Genomic DNA, 22,334 nt, shown 5'->3' on the forward strand with positions numbered 1-22,334 from the left:
ACACTAAAGTTGTGCATACATATGAATTTGTTAACCTCGGGTCAATCAAAACATTAACATCAGTATCAAAGATAGAAAATGTACGAGTGATAACATCTGGTGCTGAAGCCTACTCTCGAGCACGTATCGCGTAAGCTCTAGCCAACACTCGTGCCTCAAATCTCATAGCGGAATCCATTGTCCCACTACGACTATTTTTAGCATTTCTAGTGTTTCGTGGCAGTCTACCTCTCACAACAGTGTTACTCAGTCAATTTGTCTAAGCGTTTTCGTTGTTGGACCTTTTCGGGAAATCTCTGATAAAATGTTCATACGAACCATATTTAAAACATGCCCCGTCTTTCATCTTGCAATCACTGAAGTGTCGTTCTCCATATTATTGACATTCAGAATTATTGTTTTTAACACTGCCCACACTCGCTACGGACGTAGCCTGAGGTTTTGAACTCGTATGTTATTTTCCTCAATCCTTACCAAAGTAACCCACTAAAGCTGACGAACGACCATGTTATTTTTTTATCGACCATGATATTCTTTTGACTTCTTTAACAGCGATTGATATGATCTTCCCGCTAATCTCTTTCCCAAATCACGAGCCTCATAATTAGCTTTTGTCTTAGCTTTACGCAGTTCTTCAGCCTTGTGTGCTCTGTCAACCAGAAGAATAAACTCTTTCAATTCAAGGATCCCGACTAACAACTTAATATCTTTGTTCAACCTATCTTCAAGCCGTTTACACATAGAAACCTCTGTTTGTATACATTCTTGGGCATATTTGCTCAATTGAACGAATTCCTTCTCGTACTCAGATACTGTCATTTGACCCTATTTCAGCTTGAGAAAATCTTTACGTTTCTTGTCAAGAAATCTCTGACTCACGTATTTTTTTCAAAATTATGTCTGAAAGAACTCTCAGTCTATCCGATCTCTCGGCACAACTGAAACTAGGGTATTCCACCACTGATAATTTGAATCTTTCAATAACGATACAACACATTTCATACATTCTGCAGGTGTGCATGATAAATTCTTGAAAACTCTAATTGTATTTTTAACCAAAATTTAGCTCTTTTTGGCTCATCTTCAGACGTACCTCTAAACTCTTCAGCCTCATATTTATAGATTTTATCAACTGGAGGCTTGCTAACTCCTATTAGTTCCAAACCTTGAGGAACTACGGGGACCGATTGGGGAACATGTGGGGGTGGAGGTCGTTGAGTCATCGGGTTCATTTGTACAAACTCGTTAAACCACTCATTCATCACCTAAGAGAATGCTTCTTTAGCTTCTCCTCCCCAGCCCTTAGATGTTTTTGAAATTGTTGCAACTAGATCTAGCTAATCCGTATCTTTATTTTCAAAACTTTAAAAAATTTAAAAGTTTCCATTGATTTTATTTGAATTATTTGAATATTTATGGTAGATTTTGAAACTTAGAAATGAAATAGGATTAATTTGTTAAGTAAATTTTTTTAGTTTTTAATTTAGGGACTAAATTGTAAATATCTTAAAATTAGTAAAAAAATTTATAAATTGTGATAATAGGAGGCTGTATATGGACATAATTGAAGTGGGTTTAAAATTTAGAGTTCAAATTTGGAAGATATGATAAGGTCGATTTTAGAGACTAAATTAAATAAAATGAAAAATTTTAGGGGCACTCAAATAATAAAATTTAACTGATAAATATTTATAATAGGATGATATAAGATGTTTGGATTTGATCAATTGAATTGAATTATTCAATAGATTGGAAATTGGACCAAATTGAAGGAAATCGGCAAAATGACAAAAATTGTTGATTAGTCCTTAGAAAGTTGTTTGTTTGTTGTCTTGACAAGATAAGTTCATACGGTATGTTTGTGTTAAATTTCTTATGCATTTAGAATTACAATTGTAGTTATGTTCAATTTAAATTGTAATTATTTATGATTTAGTAGAAAAGGTGAGATGACATTAAATTAAATTAAATTAAATTTTAATTAGTTTGTGTTAAATTAAATTGAATATGATAAATTGCAAATTGAAATAATTATAGAATTGATTTTAAATTTGATTGAAATAGGATATATTATGTGCTAATGAAGGGATGGTTTGATGAAATGAGCTGACTTGATTTGATTTAGATTGGTTGATAGTGATAAAGACTAATTTGAATATATGTGAAACTATATTATAATGTTATAATGTGATATTGAGCATATATTGAGATGATTTGTTGCTGCCAAGTTTTAGATAAACGTACTCATGATGAAAATAATTATGAATTGTGGTATTAGTTAATAATGAAATATGAAATGAATACCCTATTAACAGTTCGGGTAAAGTTGGATATAGTTGGCATTTTATAGGATAGGAAGAGTTTAGGGTTACTTTGACTATGAGTCAATGAGACACTTGGTGCCAATTTGCTTTGATTATATCGATGAGACACTAGGTGTCAAACTTATTGATAGTGCTGGGCGCAACTATTTGCTTTGGATTTATCTGATGAGGCATTGAGGGCCAAACTGGTGTGTTGGTTGGATTCGTGTATCCGTCAAGTCCGAGTCGTGTTATTAGGGAAACAAATGGTACAAATGAAATATCTAATATTTGAAATGGTAAATAATGAGAAATGGAAGTGAAATGTGAAATGGAATATGAAATTATGGAATGAGTTTGAAACATTGATTGATTTTGTTCAATGAATCCATGAATTTGGAAATTGAGATGGAATGTGATTTGTATTTCATATTATGAAATGAAGTAGTAATTCACATTAAATTGGAATTTGATATATATATATTTCTATATTTGGTATAAAGATGAATTGATATGAAATAGGAATGAGGTTTCTATGATTCAATATGAATTTGATTGAGAATTCAAACTATGAAATGAAAAATAATGTTGACACTATTGGTTTCTCAAAAGATTGATGTTTGGACCTTCATGTTGACACAAGATCATCTTAGTACTTAAGATTTTGGAAATAATAAAATTAAATATGAAATTTCTAGGCCCTATACCATTCGGCCATGTCACAATAATTCTAGGACAAAGGATTTTCAATCCCAAAACTTCATTTATACTTGTTTCGTTACAAGATGATTGAAGGAAAAAAATGGAGCAAAATCGATGGTTAGATAATCTAAAATAATTGAATAAAATAAAAGAAAATATGTGTTTTAGTCACTAGGGTAATTGGAAAAAGAAAGAGAAGTAAAAAATGAAAAAATCGATCATCGGAAGCGTCAGTGATGGTGGTCCAACAGCGGCGACGGCGGCGGTTCAGTGGTGGGGTGTAGTGATGGTGCGAAAATACAAGTATGGAGGAGGGTTAGGTCACTTTCAATTGAAAGAAAAGATAAAAGAGTGAAGAAAAATTAAAACAGTGGAGGAAGAGATGCCATGACGGTGAATGGTGGAACAGAGGAGCAGGAGAAAAAGGAAAGGGGAAGTAGAGGTTGGTTATGCACGGTGGTGATGTGGTGGTGCAAATGAGCTTATAATGGAGAAAAGAAAAAGGATGGTTGTGGTGGTTGTCAAAAGAGAGAAAAGAAGGGTGGAGAGGAAAAAGAAAAAGAATAAAATGGTGGAAATGGGGGTGTATGGCGAGCTAGGGTGTTTTTGGTTGTCAACACTTGCACTTTTGGTAAAGGTGGGGAATGAGAAAGGTGAGGGAACATATGAGAAATAAAGGGGATATGTTTCACTTAAAAAGGCAAGTTTAATTTGCTAATGGAGGAAATGAATCATTTTTATATAGAAACATAAGTGGACGGAAAAGGCTTGAATACATGAACTAGTAAATTGCAAAAATTAAATAAAAATAATGGGCACATAGGGGTTCGAACTAGGGACTTCAAGGATAGCTAAGAAGTAATTAACCACTTGACCATTACACTTCATTGTGTTCTATAATGCACAAATATTTTAAGACATAAGAGCTAGCAGTTTCACCCTATTTACTAAATTAAAATTAATTAAGAAAATCAGATATGATAATAAGCCTTGCCAAGTCATCTACCTCACCACTGCCATCTGTGACCTACCTTCTTGCGAAGTAAGAGAGGTGTGGGTGAGTTCATTGTGAACTCAGTGAATAATCAAGAATCTTCAAAGTATGTTTAAAATACAAAGTTTATAACAAAAAGAAGACTTACTCTAAAAAAATAGTGTTGCATGTTGGGTTCTCGATGAAGGTGTGAGACTCAATTTGTAGAACCTGCTTGTCATAAAATCTCATAAGTGTGAAAATAGTTTCACATGTATGTATTGAAAATCATACTTAAAAACTTAGCTTGTTCTAGTTTGAAAATGAATGTTATATTGCATGAAATATGCCCACATACTTGTCTTATCGGAAAGGTTGAGGAACATAAAATATGTTCTCACACTTGTCTTGACATACTTATCTTATCTTGTCTTATTTGTTGGATATGCGGATCTCCTTATAATGCCTTAACATGGCTCATATGTGTAGCATAAGCTAAAACTCCTGTACACTAACATGTCTCATCTAATGGAGCATAGCTCAACATTCTTTTATCTCTTCACATGTCCTAGGGCCTCAATGCCCAAATAATAGAACTTATGGGTGAGTACTCATAATCCTTTGGTATACAAATATATCCAACATAAGGGCTTAAAAAAGAGCTCGTACAGAAACTTATCACACAGAAATCGCATAAAAAGCTTAGAAAAACATAGCTTATAAAACAATACTTTTAAAACAAGCTTGAAAACATAGCTTGTATAGGAGCACACATAGAACATTACTTTTTAAAAACATAACTTTGATACTGAATCTCAGAGCTTGAAAATAGTGTATATAGAAAAACTTACTCTTGAAAACAAGGTTTTTGGAAAACATAACAATTCACGTACAGGTTACGAGCTTTCATACTAAAAAACATGATAGTTAGCACACTTATGACAATTCTTAACCACTCACTGATTAACTTGAGAATTTAAATGAGTTTAGCTTTGCCATTATCCTTGCTGGTAGATGGTTCGGTTGGTTTGCAATGCACGTAAACACATATATTACTTAAACAGAGAAAACTTACAAAATTCAAACATGCAAACGAACGTAGCTTTTTAAAAATCAACCATAATAGGAAAGAGGCTTACCTTGGTTGCTACGAACTTGGTTGAAAATAGAGACTTGACAACAAAATATAAATGGGAGAATTTTCATGTAATAAGGCTGTACTTATAGGCACTAAGTGACTTAATGATCCTAGGGTACCATACTTGACTGAGGAACCCTAGTTGGTTTAGAAGAAGATTACTTGCACGAAAAGTATTCTTAGATACACAATATATTTATTTCCTAATTTGAGTCTAACTTGGCTTTGACTTGCGAACCCTTAGTTTTCCAAACAGACTAGCAAACCCTAGGTTGCCAAATAGACTAGTGAACCCTAGGTCACCAAACAGACTAGCGAACACAACTTTCAATGAATCTGGTGAATCCCATTACCAAATATTTTGATATATACTTCTTTGCTAAATTTTACGTGAACTTTTTAGTGAAACTCTTTTGGTGAACTTTTTATTGATCCTTCTGATAGGCATCAATTCGCCAAAACACTAGCGAACTCATTGGGAATATCTTTTTGGCAAATCCTAGTTCACCAAAACACTGACAAACTCTCACTTGCGAGACCAAAAATTCTATAGCTAGTCTGGGGGTGTTACAATACCAGCTTACTAGTAATTTCTGGTGAACCCTTAGGTTATTATGGAAGTAATCTACATGTTTATCGTATAGCATGCATAGACATTAAAATTGTTTATGAGGAAAAAAACTTCCTGATTCTAGATTTTATGTTACCGATCCCTGTATTCATGTTAAATTTCAATAGATTAATAACCTATTAAGAATAATTATCTTTCTTTTAGCTTAAGAAGCTAACGAGGGTCCAAGTGATAAAGCCAAAAGACTTGCTATATATCTTTCTATGTGTTGTAAATTCTATTGTTATATAAATTGTGTAAGCTAAGTAATCTTCCTCAGTAATGTATGAATGGAATATGTGTGGGTAAGGGTCATCAGTGTCATCAATATGAGTTCAGTCAATCTGTGTTATAAATTAAACACCATCTTTCATGCTTAAGCTAGTACCAACAGTTTTTGAAATGTGAAATATGATCTATGGGGATGGAGAAGGGGAGATATGTTTCTGATACATTTGGTAGGGCAGCTATATTGCAAACCAGATTGACTGATTACTAGAAAACCTACTATTCTAAAAGAAAATGATATGTGGAGTTAAGGGGGAGTATGTATGTGAATGAGACTATATGACATGCTTCTGACTCTGAATTCTGGGTATGTGGCTAGCATGAGGATGGGTTGTCTATGTCAGGTTAAGTTGGCATACAATATTTGCCCATGTGTTATGTAAAATGGCGTATTAAGTCTGTCTGTGTCCTGTGAACGCCATTAAGTGTATTATGATCATCATATGTAACTCCTTCAAAAGGTTTGGTATTATAGTAAGAAATGTGTGTATGATCTCTATTTACCTTTATAACTCACTAGTTCGTATGAACTTACTCTATTATCTTTTCTTTCTCAAGTGTGCTGATTGAAGGAAGGCTTTTTGTTGAAGGGAATGCTAGAGAACTGTTGCTATTGTGAGTTGTCTATTTTGTCTTATATCATGTATGACCTTTGGGGTGGTGTGGAGAAGTATTTTTGAAACCAATCTATATAACGATCTACTATTTCTTGAAGACGTTATTTTTATGAGAATTTTAAATTTCAATGCTTGGATTTGAATTATTATAATTTGTTCATGAGATTTACTTATTTGAACTTAGACGCCAAATGGATGTGTAAATTGAAACCTTTGTAAAGTAATATCCCATCAAATGTTTTATAGTTATAAATTGTAAAATTTTACGAAGCTTCCATTGAATGATTTATTTAAGAATTAGTCTGATTTTAAGTTGTGTTGGGTTTAGTGCGTTACAAGTTTGGAATCAGAGCCAAGGTTGAGCCGAGTCTTAGAAAATTGAAGATTGTGTCACACCCCATCATGCATGATACACCTCATACTTAGTCCTAGCAATTTGAAATAACTTGAATTTTATTATAGTGTTGACAAAAATTTCTAAACGATCAAAGAAGCTACTTGAGACGAAATAGAGAGCCATGTGCCTCCTATTCGTGTAACACCCCAAACCCGGCCAAGATGTTATGACCGAATCTAGCGATGACACATGAAAAGGGATTTGAAGACAAGATTGTCGAGTTTAAAAATCGTTACAGTAAGTTAGTTTTTATTTAATTTGAAAAAAAACTAGTTGATTTGCTTTAAAACTTATCTCTTAGCGGAAGCTTTTGCAACCAATTAATTCAGGGAAAATCGTTTCTATTTATGAAAAACCTTAATTTTTAGAAAAAAAACCGTGTTTTGGAGTTGTACTTTTAAAAAAATCCATAAAAACGGTATAAAGTCCCAAATTTAAAGCCAACCAGTCCATAGTCCAGAAGATACATCAAAAACCCCCAAAAAGTAATAAATTCTAGGCATTAACGGAAAACAGTCTAAAATTTACGTGTGGCCATCGTCAAGTCCTCCGCTGCACCAACTCGCCAGGTCTGGGATTACCTGTACAGATTAAAAAGAGAAAGGGTGAGTTTTCACAAACTCAGTGTGTAATCCCCACAGAAAACATGCATATAGATAATCAATAGAATTCAGTTAGATATAGTCTGGAGCCCGTGCCCATCATAGAATCAGTTTGGGCCTTAGCCCATTTAGATACAGTCTCAGAAACACATTAGGGCCATGGCCCATATCAGATACAGAATGCAGATACAATAAATTAGAATCTTACCAACAAGCCTCTACACACCATCTCCGTCCAACCCTACACACCATGTGGGGATTAAATCAACCCACCCATCCCTACACACCATGCTGTACCGAAATGTGACACATAATTAGAAGGTTGCAGCTGAGCTACTGGATAACAGGCTTAATAGCCTTTCAAACACTTCCTCCAAATATCATCAACTCACCCTGATGCATTGCAACATACAAAATATGTCATGCCATTATGCAATTAATATTACATACATTCAGATATCATAAGTCATGCTCAATATAGAAATCATAAAGCCAGATCACACATATAGGGGTCTAAGTAAAGCTTATCGACCCTATAGTAGGTCCACAGTCGACTTGGGTGACTCGTGCAACCTTACAGAACTTTTCAGAAAAATGGGCGCACACGCCCATATGGCCTACTCTGCCCAAATTGGCCTTGGCCACGTGATCCATTTTTAATGTAACCCGTGCTAGTTAGTTATTCATATATGTCTTCACTATTTACTTATATGTTCCTTCAAATCTGTTTTCTTGAGTCACTGTTACTAAATTATTTATATCTTGAGCTACAGAATTTTGAATTAAGATCCGCTTGATTTTTTTGAAACTAGACTCAAATACCTTTCTACCATAAAATTTTTAGAATTTTTGGTTCAGCCAATAAATACAGTAAAATCTTCAAACTTACCTCTATTCTGCTATCTGACAGCTTCATCCCTTTTTAGCTAAAAATTAATTATTTCCTAGTAAAAAAATTGGATGATGTTTCCATTTGTTTCTATGGAAAATAGACTCATTAATAATTTAAACATGTAAATTTTAACTCCTAATTATTTTTCTCCAATTTTTGATGATTTTCCAAAGTTAGAATAGAGGAACCCGAATTCAATCTAACCTTGTCTCACAAAGTTTATTATACCTCACCATTTACAATTCCATTACTTACACTGTTTCTTCTATAAGAAACTAGACTCAATAATCTTTATTTCCATATTTTGTTCATCCTCAAAGTAAGCCTACTGCTGCTGTCCAAACAGTAAGCAGTTTTGGATTTTTGCCGAATCCCTTTCTTTTTGCGTTTCGGGTACACACCTGGTTTTGTTTGATGCTAAAACAGTCCCCGAGCATTCCAAAGCCTATAATCAAGATAGTCAACATCAATTTAATGAATTTACAAGTGAATTGAAAACAAAGAACAAACAGAAACCCAACTTACCACCAACGATAACCTTTTGTTTAAATATTGTTAAGACGAGAACACTGAATTCACCAGTCTGAGCCTCCCCCTACGCCCAAATCGTAGAGAAAAAATACCACTTTAGTCGTTAAGAGATCAATGATAGAAACGAAGAGAAACACTTCTTGAAACTAAAAGGGCATTAACCGCATGCAAAAGTGAAGAAAAATAAACGGATTAGGGAAAATCAAGAAAAAGAAAAAGAAGAGAAAGATGGAAAAACTCAGAGAATTTCGGCAAGAGGAGAGGGAGAAGAATAGACGGCAAAATTTTTTTTGGAAAAGACAGTCAAAATTCAATTATGGGAAAAAATAAAATAAAATCCCGATAACCCCCAAAATCCCTGAATCTTCTCCCCTAATTCTCACTACACATCCACTACTAAGAATCCCTCTATTACATAACTCTATCCCGAAATCTGAGCAAAAAATAATTCCCTTGCCTGTATAAGGATTCAAATACAAGACCTTCACCATAATAACACACTATTGAACCACCAGACTAGTAGGCCCATTCTGATGTAATTTACACAACAATCAAATAAAAGCCTACTAAACAAGAGTAAGGCCTAATTCATTCAAAATACCAAAATTAGCCCAAGCGAATGCTTGAACTTGGGACCTCCCAAACACTCCCAGAACACATAACCACTACTGTTGACAGGTATTTGTGTCATATTTTCACAATAATGAAATTAGAAATTTTGGGATGCTACAACTCTACCCCTAAAAGTAAATTTTGTCCTCGAAATTTTACCTAATCAGAATAGATGAGGATATTGCTGACACATCGCATCTTTAGGCTCCCACGTGGCCTCTACAGTGCTATCATTACGCCACAGAACCTTCACTAAGGGAATAGACTTTTTTCCTTAGGACCTTTACATCATGCTCTAGAATCTGAACCGACTCTTCCTCAAAGGGAAGTCTAGCTTAACCTTAATCTCCTCAACAGAAACAACATGCTTGGGATCAGAGCGGTAGGGCCTCAACATCGAGGCGTGAAAAACATCATGAATGCGGTCCAACTTCGGAGGTAACTCCAATTGCTAAGCGACAGGTTCCACACGTTTCGTAATGCAGTCAGGTCCAATAAAACGAGGGCTCAGCTTGCCCTTGTGACCGAAACTCAAAACCTTTTTCCGTGGTGAGACCCTAAGAAAAACTAAGACCCCTACAGAATAATCGATCTCACGCCTCTTCAAATTTGCATACGATTTCTGCTTAACAGAAGCTGCTTTCAAATGATCCCGAATCAATCTAACCTTATTCTCTGTCTCAGAGACCAACTCAGGACCCAGAACACGTCATTCGCCCAACTCAGTCCAACATAAAGGAGTGCGACACTTATGACCGTATAGTGCCTCGTAAGGTGCCATCTGGATGCTAGATTGGAAGCTATTACTGTAGGAAATCTCTGCTAACGGCAAGTACTCCTCCCAACTGCCTCGAAAATCTATAACACAGCTCAACATGTCCTCCAGTATCTGAATCACCCTCTCCGAATGACCATCTGTCTGAGGATGGAAAGCAATATTGAAGTCTAATCTTGAACCCAGAGCCTAATGAAGCTTCTTTCAGAACTGAGACGTGAAACGAGGATCTCGATCAGAAATGATCAAGATAGGTACCCCATGCAATCTCACTATTTCTGATATGTAGAGCTTAGCTAATTTCTAAAGAGAAAAGTCTGTCCTTACCAGGATGAAGTGAGTAGACTTGGTTAATCGATCCACGATGACCCAGACAAAATCCTTCTTAGTGGGTGTTAAAGGCAACCTACTAATGAAGTCCATCGTTACTTGCTTCAATTTCCATAAAGGTATCTTAACAAGCTGTAGCAAACTCAAAGGTAACTGATGCTCAGCCTTAACCTGCTGACAAGTCAAACAGCGAGCAACGAAGTCGGTAACCTCACACTTCAACCCTGGCCACCAGTGCAATTCCTGAAGATCTCGATACATCTTGTTCCCTTCGGGATGCATAGTATAGGGACTACCATGCGTCTCTCTCGGAATCGACTGCCTTAAATCCTCATCATTCGGTACACAAATCTGACTGTAGAAACAAACTACCTCATCACTGTGTATCCTAAAATCAGTAGTGCCACCATTCTCAACCTGACTAAAATGCAACCTGAGAGACTTATCCCCCAACTGTTTACCTCGAATCTATTCAATCCATGTCGGTTTGACCTGAAGTTCTGCCAACAGACATCCATCGTCGAATAGGCTAAGTCGAGCAAACATTGCTCTCAGATCGGTCATAACCCTATGGCTCAACGCATCGGCCACAACATTGGCCTTGCCGGGATGGTACTCAATGGTACAATCATAATCCTTAAGCAGCTCAACCCATCTATGCTGCCTGTGATTTAACTCCTTCTAAGTGAGGGGATACTTGAGGCTCTTATGATCATTGTAGATAATACACTTCGCACTGTACAGATAATGCCTCCAGATTTTCAATGCAAAAACTACGGTGACCAACTCCAAATTGTGCGTCGGATAGTTCGCCTTGTGTGTCTTAAGCTTACGAGATACATATGCAACCACCTTACCATCCTGCATCAACACACATCCTAAACTGACATGTGATGCATCAGTATAAACCGTGAACTCCTTTTTAGGTTCAGGCTGTACCAAAATAGGAGCCTCAGACAATACATTCTTAAGCTTCTCAAAGCTCTTTTGCTGCACATTAGTCCAATCAAACGGTACACCTTTACGTAACAAATTAGTCAAGGGTGCTGCGATCAGTGAAAATCCTTCCACAAACCGTTGGTAATAACCTGCCAGCCCCAAAAAGCTGCGGATCTCAGACACATTCTTAGGCTACTTCAAAACCAATACAACCTCAATTTTTTGATGATTGACTCAAATCCCCTCAGTAGACACCACATGACCCAGAAATGTTACTTCACATAACCAGAACTCGCACTTGCTGAACTTAGCATAGAGCTAGTTTTCCCTTAAAATCTGAAGAACAATCCTAAGGTGCTCGTCATGCTCATCCTCAGTCCTCGAATAAACCAATACGTCATCGATGAACACCACTAAAAATCGATCCAGGTAGGGCTGAAACACTCGGTTCATCAGATCCATGACAGCTGCCGGTGCATTAGTCAGTCCAAATGGCATTACTAGGAACTTGTAGTGACCATAACGAGTCCTAAATGTTGTCTTATGCACATCAGCCTCCTTAACACTCAATTGATGATACCCATAACGCAAGTCAATTTCGGAGAACACTCGGAACTGGTCAAACAAATCATCAATTCTTGAAAGTGGATACTTGTTCTTAATAGTCAACTTATTTAGTTTTCGGTAGTCGATACACATCCTCATGGATCTATCCTTTTTCTTAACAAACAGTACCTTTGCTCCCCACGGGGACACACAAGGATAGATGAACTCACAATCCAATAACTCTTAAATTTGAGCCTTGAGCTCCGTAAGCTCCTTCGGTGCCATTCGATAGGGAGCGATAGACACTAGAGCTGTACTAGGGAGAAGCTCAATCCCAAACTCCACTTCCCAATTTAGAGGTAAACCTGATAGCTCTTTAGGAAAGACATCCGAAACATCCCTCATAGCTCTGATGTCCTTAACAGTAGAGTCCCCAGAAGCGGAAACACTTACGTAGGCCAAATATGCCTCACATCCTTTGCGAACCAGTTTCTCAACTACCATTGCTGAAAAGTCATGCTCCCTCTACCGAGCTATCAGAACTCTCAAACTGTCATTGAGTCCATACTCGAAGCGAACACAACGCTCATATTCAGTCACCAACATGCCTCTTGTATAGCGGCTCAATCTCAGAAACTCGGCCTCACACTTAGCCACTGAACGATCCCCTTACGTGAGATTCAGAAACTCACGTCTTCTAGAGTCAATGTAGCTTGCCCCTACATATTTATCTTGAAAAGCAGACTTATAGAAACCCCAAGTCAATCGTTTGAGCTGAGTGCCCTCCTTAACGGCCAGCCACCATTGGTATGCTTCATCGCGAAGCAAGGAAACAGCCCCTTTCAATTTCTGTTCAGGGGTAAAGTCTAGATCGTCCATGATTTTTTTCGTGGCCTCCATCTAGTACTCAGCCACGCTAGGGGCGACTCTAGTGACACCCTTAAATAGCTCAGTCTCATTGGATCAGAGTCGTTCCGTATCCAACCCTTGTCCCCCAGATCTAGTGTTGGGCCTAGTAACCCTCTCTAATATCCTCAGCATAGCCTGGGACAAGGCGTCGTCCCCGACCATGTGATCATGAGACCCAGTCTTTATAGCAAGTGAAACCGATGTCTCGCTCGTATCTATATTCGACATGCTACCTAACAACGAGGACTCAGCTCAAGCCCCTCTACGACCTTTACCTTGGCCTCTAGTACCCCATCCGCAGATACCTCATGCACTCATCGTAGAATTCGTAGCTTATCTGTGTTAATAGTTTTATGAATCAGTTACAGTTTTGATATCAATTAGTAGATATTTTGTACAAAACAGTATAAGAAGTTTAGAGTTTGTTATCACAAATCACAATCTTACTACAATTTTCAATTTCACTACTGTTTTCAATATATACTATCTACAGTGTTCTTAGTACAGTATATTACCTATAGTAGTTTCTGAATATACTACTCATATTTTCAAAAACTTATTAGATTTTTTAGAACACTTACAGAACCGGCGCCGGAGACTCGATGTACCACATACTCAGTCAAAAATATTTCAAACCATTTAAAAATCATCTCTTTAAAACCAAGTTTTAAAACCCAAATCCACAGCCGAGTTTTACAACCTGGCTCTAATACCACTAAATGTAACACCCCAAACCCGGCCTAAACATTATGGCCGAATCTGGCGATGTCATATGGAAAGGGATTTGAAGACAAGATTGTCGAGTTTAAAAACTGTTATAGTAAGTTAGCTTTTATTTAATTAAAAAAAATTAGTTGATTTGCTTTAAAACTTGTCTCTTAGCGGAAGCTTTTGTAACCAATTAATTTAGGGGAAATCGTTTATATTTACGAAAAGACTTAGTTTTTATAAAAAACCGTGTTTTGTGGAGTTGCAGTTTCAAAAAAAATCCATAAAAACGGTATAAAGTCCCAAATTGAAAGTCAACCAATCCATACTCCAGAAGATACATCAAAAACCCCAAATAAGTAATAAATTCTAGGCATTAATAGAAAACAGTCTAAAATTTATGTGTGGCCACCGTCGAGTCCTCCGCTGCATCGACCCATCAAATCTGGGGATTACCTATACAGATTAAACAGAGAAAGGGTGAGTTTTCACAAACTCAGTGTGTAATCCCCACAGAAAACATGCATAGAGATAATCAACAGAATTTCGTCAGATACAGTCTGGGGCCCATGCCCATCACAAAATTAGTTTGCGCCTTAGCCCATTCAGATAGTCTCAGAAATACATTAGGGCCTTGGCCCATATCAGATACAGAATGTAGTTACAGTAAATCAGAATCCAACCTACCAGCCTCTACACACCATCTTCGTCCAACCTTACACACCATGTAGGGATTAAATCAACCCACCCACCCCTACACACCATGCTGTACCAAAATGTGACACATAATTAGATGGTTGCAGCTGAGCTGCCAAATAACAGGCTTAATAGCCTTTCAGACACTTCCTCCAAATATCATCAACCCACCCCGATGCAATGCAACATACAAAATATGTCATGCCATTATGCAATTAATAGTACATACATTTATATATCGTAAGTCATGCTCGGTATAGAAATCAGACAGACAGATCACACATATAGGGGTCTAAGTAAAGCTTACCGACCCTATAGTAGGTCCATAGTTGACTTGGGTGACCCGTGCAACCTTATAGAACTTTTCAAAAAAATGGGCTCACATGCCGATGTGGCCCACTCGGCCCAAATTGGCCTTTGCCACGTGATCCATTTTTAATGTAACTCGTGCTAGTTAATTATTCATATATGTCTTCACTATTTACTTATATGTTCCTTCAAAGCTATCTACTTGAGTCACTATTACTAAATTATTTATATCTTGAGCTACAGAATTTTGAATTAAGATCCGCTTGATGTCTTTGAAACTAGACTATAATACCTTTCTATCATAAAATTTTCAGAATTTTTGGTCTAGCCAATAAGTACAATAAAATCTTCAAACATACCCTTGTTCTGCTGTCTGACAGCTTCGTCCCTTTTTTGCTAAAAAATAATTATCTCTTAGTAAAAAATTTAGATGATGTTTCCATTTATTTATATTGAAAATAGTCTCATTAATAATTTAAAGATATAAATTTTAACCCCTAATTATTTTTCTCCAATTTTTGATGATTTTTCGAACTTAGAACAGGGGAACCTGAATTCAATCTGACCTTGTCTCACAAAGTTTATTATACCTCACGATTTACAATTCCATTACTTACACCGTTTCTTCTATGAGAAACTCGACTCAATAAGATTTATTTAAATATTTTTCACCCTATAATTCGATTCCCACAATTTATGGTGATTTTTAAAAATTAGCCTACTATTGTTGTCCAAACAGCAAGCAATTTCGACTTTTCACCGAATCCCTTTTTTTCTGCATTTCAGGTATACACCTGGTTTTGTTTGATTCTAAAACAATCCCCGAGCACTCTAAAGCCTATAATCAAGATGATAAACATCAATTTAATGATTTTACAAGTGAATTGACAACCAAGAATGAATAGAAACCCAACTTACCACCAACGATAACCCTCCGTTTAACTATTGTTAAGACGAGAACACTAAATTCACCAGTCCTGATAGAGGGTTGCGCGCGGACCAAGATCGAGTTGTCAAGTCACGAGAAACTCCTACGAAAGCTCTAAACAATTAGATCTAAAACGAAATAGAAAAGGATTAAAATTCCAGATCTAAAATAAAGTAACTCCCAAATCAATAAAGACTCAGCCAAAAAAAGTGAGAATGCTTATTAGTGATGAATCTTGATAACCAAGAACGTGAAATTGGACTTCAAGAAAGTTTCCCAATCAATCGAATCTGATAAGCAACACAAAACAATGAGATTAAATTTAACAAATTATAAAAATAAAAACTTGAACAGAATTAGGGATTTGGGCGGCAAGAAGGGGGAAATTGATGGACAAGATTGATAATCGGTAATCAAGAAGTTCTATGATCCCTTCCAACCAAATCTGAAAAGAAATTAAGAATCCAATCAGCAAATCAATTGAAATTCCAGCAACTGATTGAACCAGAATGAGAAGGAGAAATTTGGCGAGATCAATTGGGGAAAAAATGATTTGGCTCGAACTTGTCTGCCAAAGAGAAAGCTGATCAATTTTCTTTAGCAATTAAAGAGAGCTGAAACAAACAAGAAGATCAAAACAAGTTAGTAAAGGAATCGACACTAGAAGAATTTAAAGGAAAAATTGACAGCAAGAAATTAAAAGATAAGTCCTAAGAAGCCTTGAAATCCCAAAATATTCCACAACTCCCTTCAAACGGCTCTAATCTCCCCTCTAAAGAATATCAATGGCAAAAAGAAGGTTGAAGATGGCTCCCACAATCAAAAGATTGTTAAAACAACTTCTAAAGAAGACTCAACAGAGAATTCTTAGAGAAAAACTCAAAGAGAATTCTGCACTTAAACAAATCTGAAATTTTTAATATAATTGAGAAGTGAATAACAAGGTGGCCGGCCAAGCTTTTATATAGGCCTCTCAAGTGTTTTCCTAATCTAATTAGAAAACTAAAATAAAAAAACTCCTAATTATTTTAATATTTAAATGGAAATTCGGCCAAGGGCTTTTAATTGGGCCTCTTGGACTGAATATCTACATAAAAATTTAAACTAAGTATTTAAAAAATAAAACTTTACAATTGGGCCACTTTGACAATTTGGCCTGATTTTCAAGTAAGTATGGTTTGTCTTCTTGTTTGGGCTTGGACTCATCTTATTGGGCATTGCCTTTAAGAACTTGGGCTTGTATTCCATCTCTTACCGAAATTGGGTTGTTGAGGCTCGTAACGGAGGTCCAATGCGATTTGGCTGCAAGATTTGGTTTCTTGGACCAAGATTTCCAAGATTTGAAATCTTGATTTTCTTGATTCTTGTAATCGCTCCAAACAACAAGATTGGGCCAAGATTCGGTTTCTTGATTTTCTTGAAAACAAGAAAGTGAATCTTGATTTTCTCTTTCTCTCGTATATGCATCTAAGGCCTTGCTAACGAACTCTTGGATGGTCCCATTTAGTTTGGAATGCATTTTCCGGGCCTTTGATCTCGTTATTGAGCCTTGTGGTAATTTGAGCCCATCACGTTCTTGGGCTTGGGTTGGGCCTTTGTGACTTGTATCAAGTCTGAGCCTCCCCCTATGCCCAAATCGGAAAGAAAAAACATTACCACTTTAGTTGTTAAAAAATTCATGACAGAAATGAAGAGAAACACTTACCAAAACTAAGGGAGCACTGACCGCGTACAAAATGAAGGAAAGTAAATGGATTAAGGAAAAATCAAGAAGAAGAAAAAGAAGAGAAAGATGGAAAAACTCAGAGAATTTCGGTAAGAGGAGAGGGAGAAGAAGAGACGACAGAATTGTTTTTTGGAAAAGAGAGTCAAAATTTAGTTATGGGAATAAAATAAAATAAAATCCCGATAACCCCCAAAATCCCTTAATCTTCTCCCCTAATTCCCACTATACATCCACTACTTAGAATCCCCTTATTACACAACTCTATCCTGAAATCTGAGCAAAAAATAATACCTTTGTCTGCATAGGGATTCAAACACAAGACCTGCACCATAATAACACACCATTTAACCACCAGACCAACAGGCCCATTCTGATGTAATTTACCCAACAATCAAATAAAAGCCCACAAACCAGAGTAAGGCCTAATTCCTTCAAAATACCAAAATTTTCCTAGGCGAAAGCTTGAACTTGGGACCTCCCAAACACTCCCAGAACACATAACCACTAAAACTGATAGATATTTGTGTCATATTTTCACAGTAATGAAATTAGAAATTTTGGGCGTTACAATTCAAGAGTAAGCTCCTACAGCTAGTTTAGGAGCACCTGGTAATGCTTTCAAAAATGTTTTATTCATAATGACAATGTAAATATTTGACTGATTTGAGGGGATGACTCAAACAAATTTAAAGAAGCCAAGAGATAAGACTCTTTCAACATTTAGAAGGGAGTCACATCCTATGAATTTCAGGCACGATGGAATTAGTAGACAGACTATTTCAATGACAAGTTCTGGTGGATCTAAAATAATGAGAAATTCTAATTTGGAGCACTATGGCCATAAAGGTTTCCTTTCCAGAGAATTTCCACAAAGGCATCCTTTTCATTCAATACTCACTACAAGGGCTTTCCTTTCTAGAGATTTTCCACAAAGGCATCATTTTCATTCAGTACTCACCACAAAGGCTTTCTTTTCCAAAGATTTGCCACAAAGTCATCTTTTTCATTCAGTACTCGCCAAACAGGCTTTCCTTTCCATAGATTTTCCATAAAGGCATCCTTTTCATACATTTTCACGATAGGGATTTGCCTAAACATACATTACATGAGGTTTTCCCCTCATTGCCTTGTGTCACGCAGAAAACCTTATGAGGTAATAACCTTCTTTTAGATCTTTCCATATGATTCCATAACCCATCAGTTATGGTCTTACATGATATGGTATTTCCATATGATGCCACAGCTCACCAACTACTATCTTACATGATGTGGTCCTTTCGTTTGAAATGTCATGGCCATGGACTTTTCCATTTAGAGATTGTGTTTAAAGTCCCGGTGGACCCTTTTAGACGAGTCCAGAGATAGACACAGACTCATCACTCATACTGATTCATTCATAACAGACGTATTCCATACCATGTTTTTAGACACATACGCACATACATTTCAGTTTTCAAACTCCTATTACAACCTTAGACCATCAGATTTCATGCAATCCATACTCACAAGTCCATAATTCATACATTTCTCATTAGAATAATCACATCATAATTTCCTAGACTGAATCTCAAGGTTTTATCTCTTTTCATTGGAGTTTCTAGATTGCATAACACACAGCCAAGAGTCAGCTTAGGAACTTACCTAGAAAGTTCCTACCTTTTTGCAAACAGACTTCACCTGCGTAGTCATCAGTATACTTCCAAATCATGAAAATTTTTGTATACACTTTCTTTTTTCTTGCATCATTTCTCCTACATTTTACTCGTTTACTAGACATTTCAAATTTATCTTACACAATCTATTAGTAGTTAGGAGTCAGAGTAGAAACTCACCTATTAACTTTAGAGGGCAGCTTAGAATTTAGATTCATCATTCAACGAGATGCTACAGCCTCCTTTACCTTTTAGAAAAAAACACTTTGTTAGAACTAAAAACAGAAAAATATATAGACTTTTTCAATACCTTTTGACCTAGATTCATGAAGTTTTATAGTAATTTTTGTCAAAATTCATACTTTAATTATAAAATAATTAATTTACACTTAAATTATTAACATATTGAATTTTAATTATTTTTATAAAAAAATTTCACAAATTTTTTTTACTTTTGACAGTTTTGCACAAAAGGGTGAAAATTAGCTCGACAGTCACCTCGAAAGGCTTGAACCGTTGGGGCAATTTTCTGCATCAAGTGAATCAAGAGAAAGGCTAGTTATTTTTCCAGCCAAGGATGGTCCAATAATGATTATTATACATATTTTATAATTAATTTTGATCCAAAATTAATTGGGTTAAAAATTAATTATAAGCTTAAAGAACAAAGTGTCCCAATTGTGCTATGTAAAAGAGGACTGATCCAACAAGAAGGGGGCAGCCCAATCTGTCCATATTGCTAACCTATCAGCTGATTTTAGCTTATTTTCACACTTGAAAAATAGCCCTCGAAATTTTCCTAAAAGTCATTCAACCTCCTCCACTTTTCATGCCTTTTACTTTTTGCCTTAAGCTAAAATAGCAAGTTTGAACCACTCAAATTTGCTCAATGCATGCATAGCCAAGGGAGAGGGAATGGTTGATAATTATTTTCTATTTCTAGTAGTCATTCAAACTATAAATACTCCTATTCCCTTTCTTATTTCACACAACACACATCTCTCAATTCTCTCATCATTCTCCCTGTTGTCTCTTCCATTTCCTTCCTTGTTTTCCCCTTTTCGTGTCCTCTTCCTTTGTCGATTTCCCCTCTTGAAAGAGAGCTTGCATCCCCCTTGGAGTACCAACATTTAAGTGTTCGAGAATGCCTTGAATCGGTAGAATGAGTAGAGAAGAAGAGGGATGCACTAGTCTCGCTTCAGAGAAACACTAGGATTTGTTTCCTAGTTCCTTTCTCTTTAATTTTTCTCCTTTATTTTATGATTATGAACATGAATATTTTTTTGTTTTCTTTATTTAATTAAAATAACTTAAATTTAATTTGTGTTAGATTGATTGCATTATGTTCACTTAAATTATTAAAACCATGTTTTTTGTTGTTATAGGCATTGGTAAATTGTTCAATTAAATAAAATCATGTGTATGTTCTAGTTGCATTATAAATTGAAGGTAACGAATGAATTAATTATTAATCATACTGACATTATAATTAATTGACATAGTATTTAATTGGTGCATGTTTAGTCGTCTAAGGTAGCTGAAGGTTAAATTAGCAACGATATTAAACGGTTCATTAGCCTTGCATAACTTGCAAGATTATTGTGATTAAATTGTTTCAATATAGGAACATGTTGTTACTTCACTTAATCTTATACTTGCTTATGAAAATTGATTAATTGTTTGAATTGACATTGGAATATGTTCAAGAGATTAATTAGTTTAGTAAGTATGTATGTGCATTAGTTAACAAAATACCAAGTTGCCATGAAATTATTTGTAACAACATGAGCATGGGTTTAGTAATTCTGAGATAAGGAATGTAATTGATCTAACACATTTATGTCATATTGATTAAACTCATCTTTAGAAATCGTGCATTGGAACATTTTTTTACTTTTTATTTTCCTAGTTAAATTATTTTTAGTTTTTATAACACATTTTCAAATCAACATATTTTTCTTTCACCAAAATGTTTAAAGTTGCATTTCATAAATATTTCTTTCACAGTCCCTGTGAGTACGATAACTCGACATTTACTTGTCACTTTATTACCTGTTAACGATAGTGTAAACTTGCACATTTCAAGTTTTTGGCGCCATTGTTGGTGACTGATTTAAAGGACATTATTTGTGAAATTGTTAATTTTGCATTTTGGTCCATTTTTCTGTTCAATTTTAATTTAATTATTTTTTTCTTTGATTATTTGAGGTGTTTATGAGTATTGATCAAATTATGGACTTACTCCTCATAGATCCTGAAGTTGAAAGGACTTTTCGACAAAGAAGAAAACAAACAACTCATAGAAACACCAAAGAGATGAACTTTGAAAATCAGAATCCAGGAAACGGAGCAAATCATGCTCAAAATCCTATCCTTATTGCTGATGATAGGGACAGAGCCTTAAGATAGTATGTCGTGCCGTTATTTCATGAGCTTAATCCAGGCATTAGGAGACCCAAAATCGAGGCACAATAATTCGAGCTGAAGCTAGTAATGTTTCAAAGCCTTTAGACAATGGGCCAATTTAATGGAATGCCGACTGAGGATCCTCACCTTCACCTCAAATTTTTTATACAATTGAGTGACTCCTTCAAGTTAGCCAGAGTAGCTGAAGAAGCATGAAGATTAAAATTGTTCCCATATTCACTAAGGGACATAGCTCGAGCCTGGTTGACCTCATTGCCACTTGATTCCATTACCACATGGCCAAATTTAGCAGAATGATTCCTTATGAAGTAGTTCCCACCTAGCAAGAATGCTAAGTTGAAGAATGAGATCACTACCTTCCAACAGATGGATGGCGAGTCCTTGTATGAGGCATGGGAAAGATTTAAAAAACTATTATGAAGATGCTCTCATTATGGAACCCCGCATTGCATCCAACTAGAGATGTTCTATAACGATCCCAATGCTCACACGAGGATGGTAGTAAACGATTCTGCTAATGGTGCTCTGCTTTCTAAGTCTTATAAAGAGGCTTATGAAATTATTAAAAGAATTTTCAACAACAATTACGAATGGCCAACCAATCGAGTAGTGTCAGGAACAAGAGTCGTAGGAATACATGATGTGGACACTCTCACTTCACTCTCATTTCAGGTATTTTCGATATCCTCAATACTTAAAAACCTTAATACTAATGGGTTTAATA

The 22,334-nt window shown here is 35.9% G+C and overlaps 1 non-coding gene across 1 annotated transcript; it reads right to left on the reverse strand.

Annotated features, from left to right (window-relative positions):
- Nucleotides 1–21,943: 21,943 nt before the first annotated feature.
- On the reverse strand, nt 21,944–22,050 carry LOC121223935 (small nucleolar RNA R71). Its single transcript, XR_005921402.1, has one exon. It is a non-coding gene; the product is annotated as a small nucleolar RNA R71 (small nucleolar RNA).
- Nucleotides 22,051–22,334: the final 284 nt, after the last annotated feature.

The sequence above is a fragment of the Gossypium hirsutum genome, chromosome D11 (genome assembly GCF_007990345.1).
Source record: "Gossypium hirsutum isolate 1008001.06 chromosome D11, Gossypium_hirsutum_v2.1, whole genome shotgun sequence".
Taxonomy (NCBI): domain Eukaryota; kingdom Viridiplantae; phylum Streptophyta; class Magnoliopsida; order Malvales; family Malvaceae; genus Gossypium; species Gossypium hirsutum.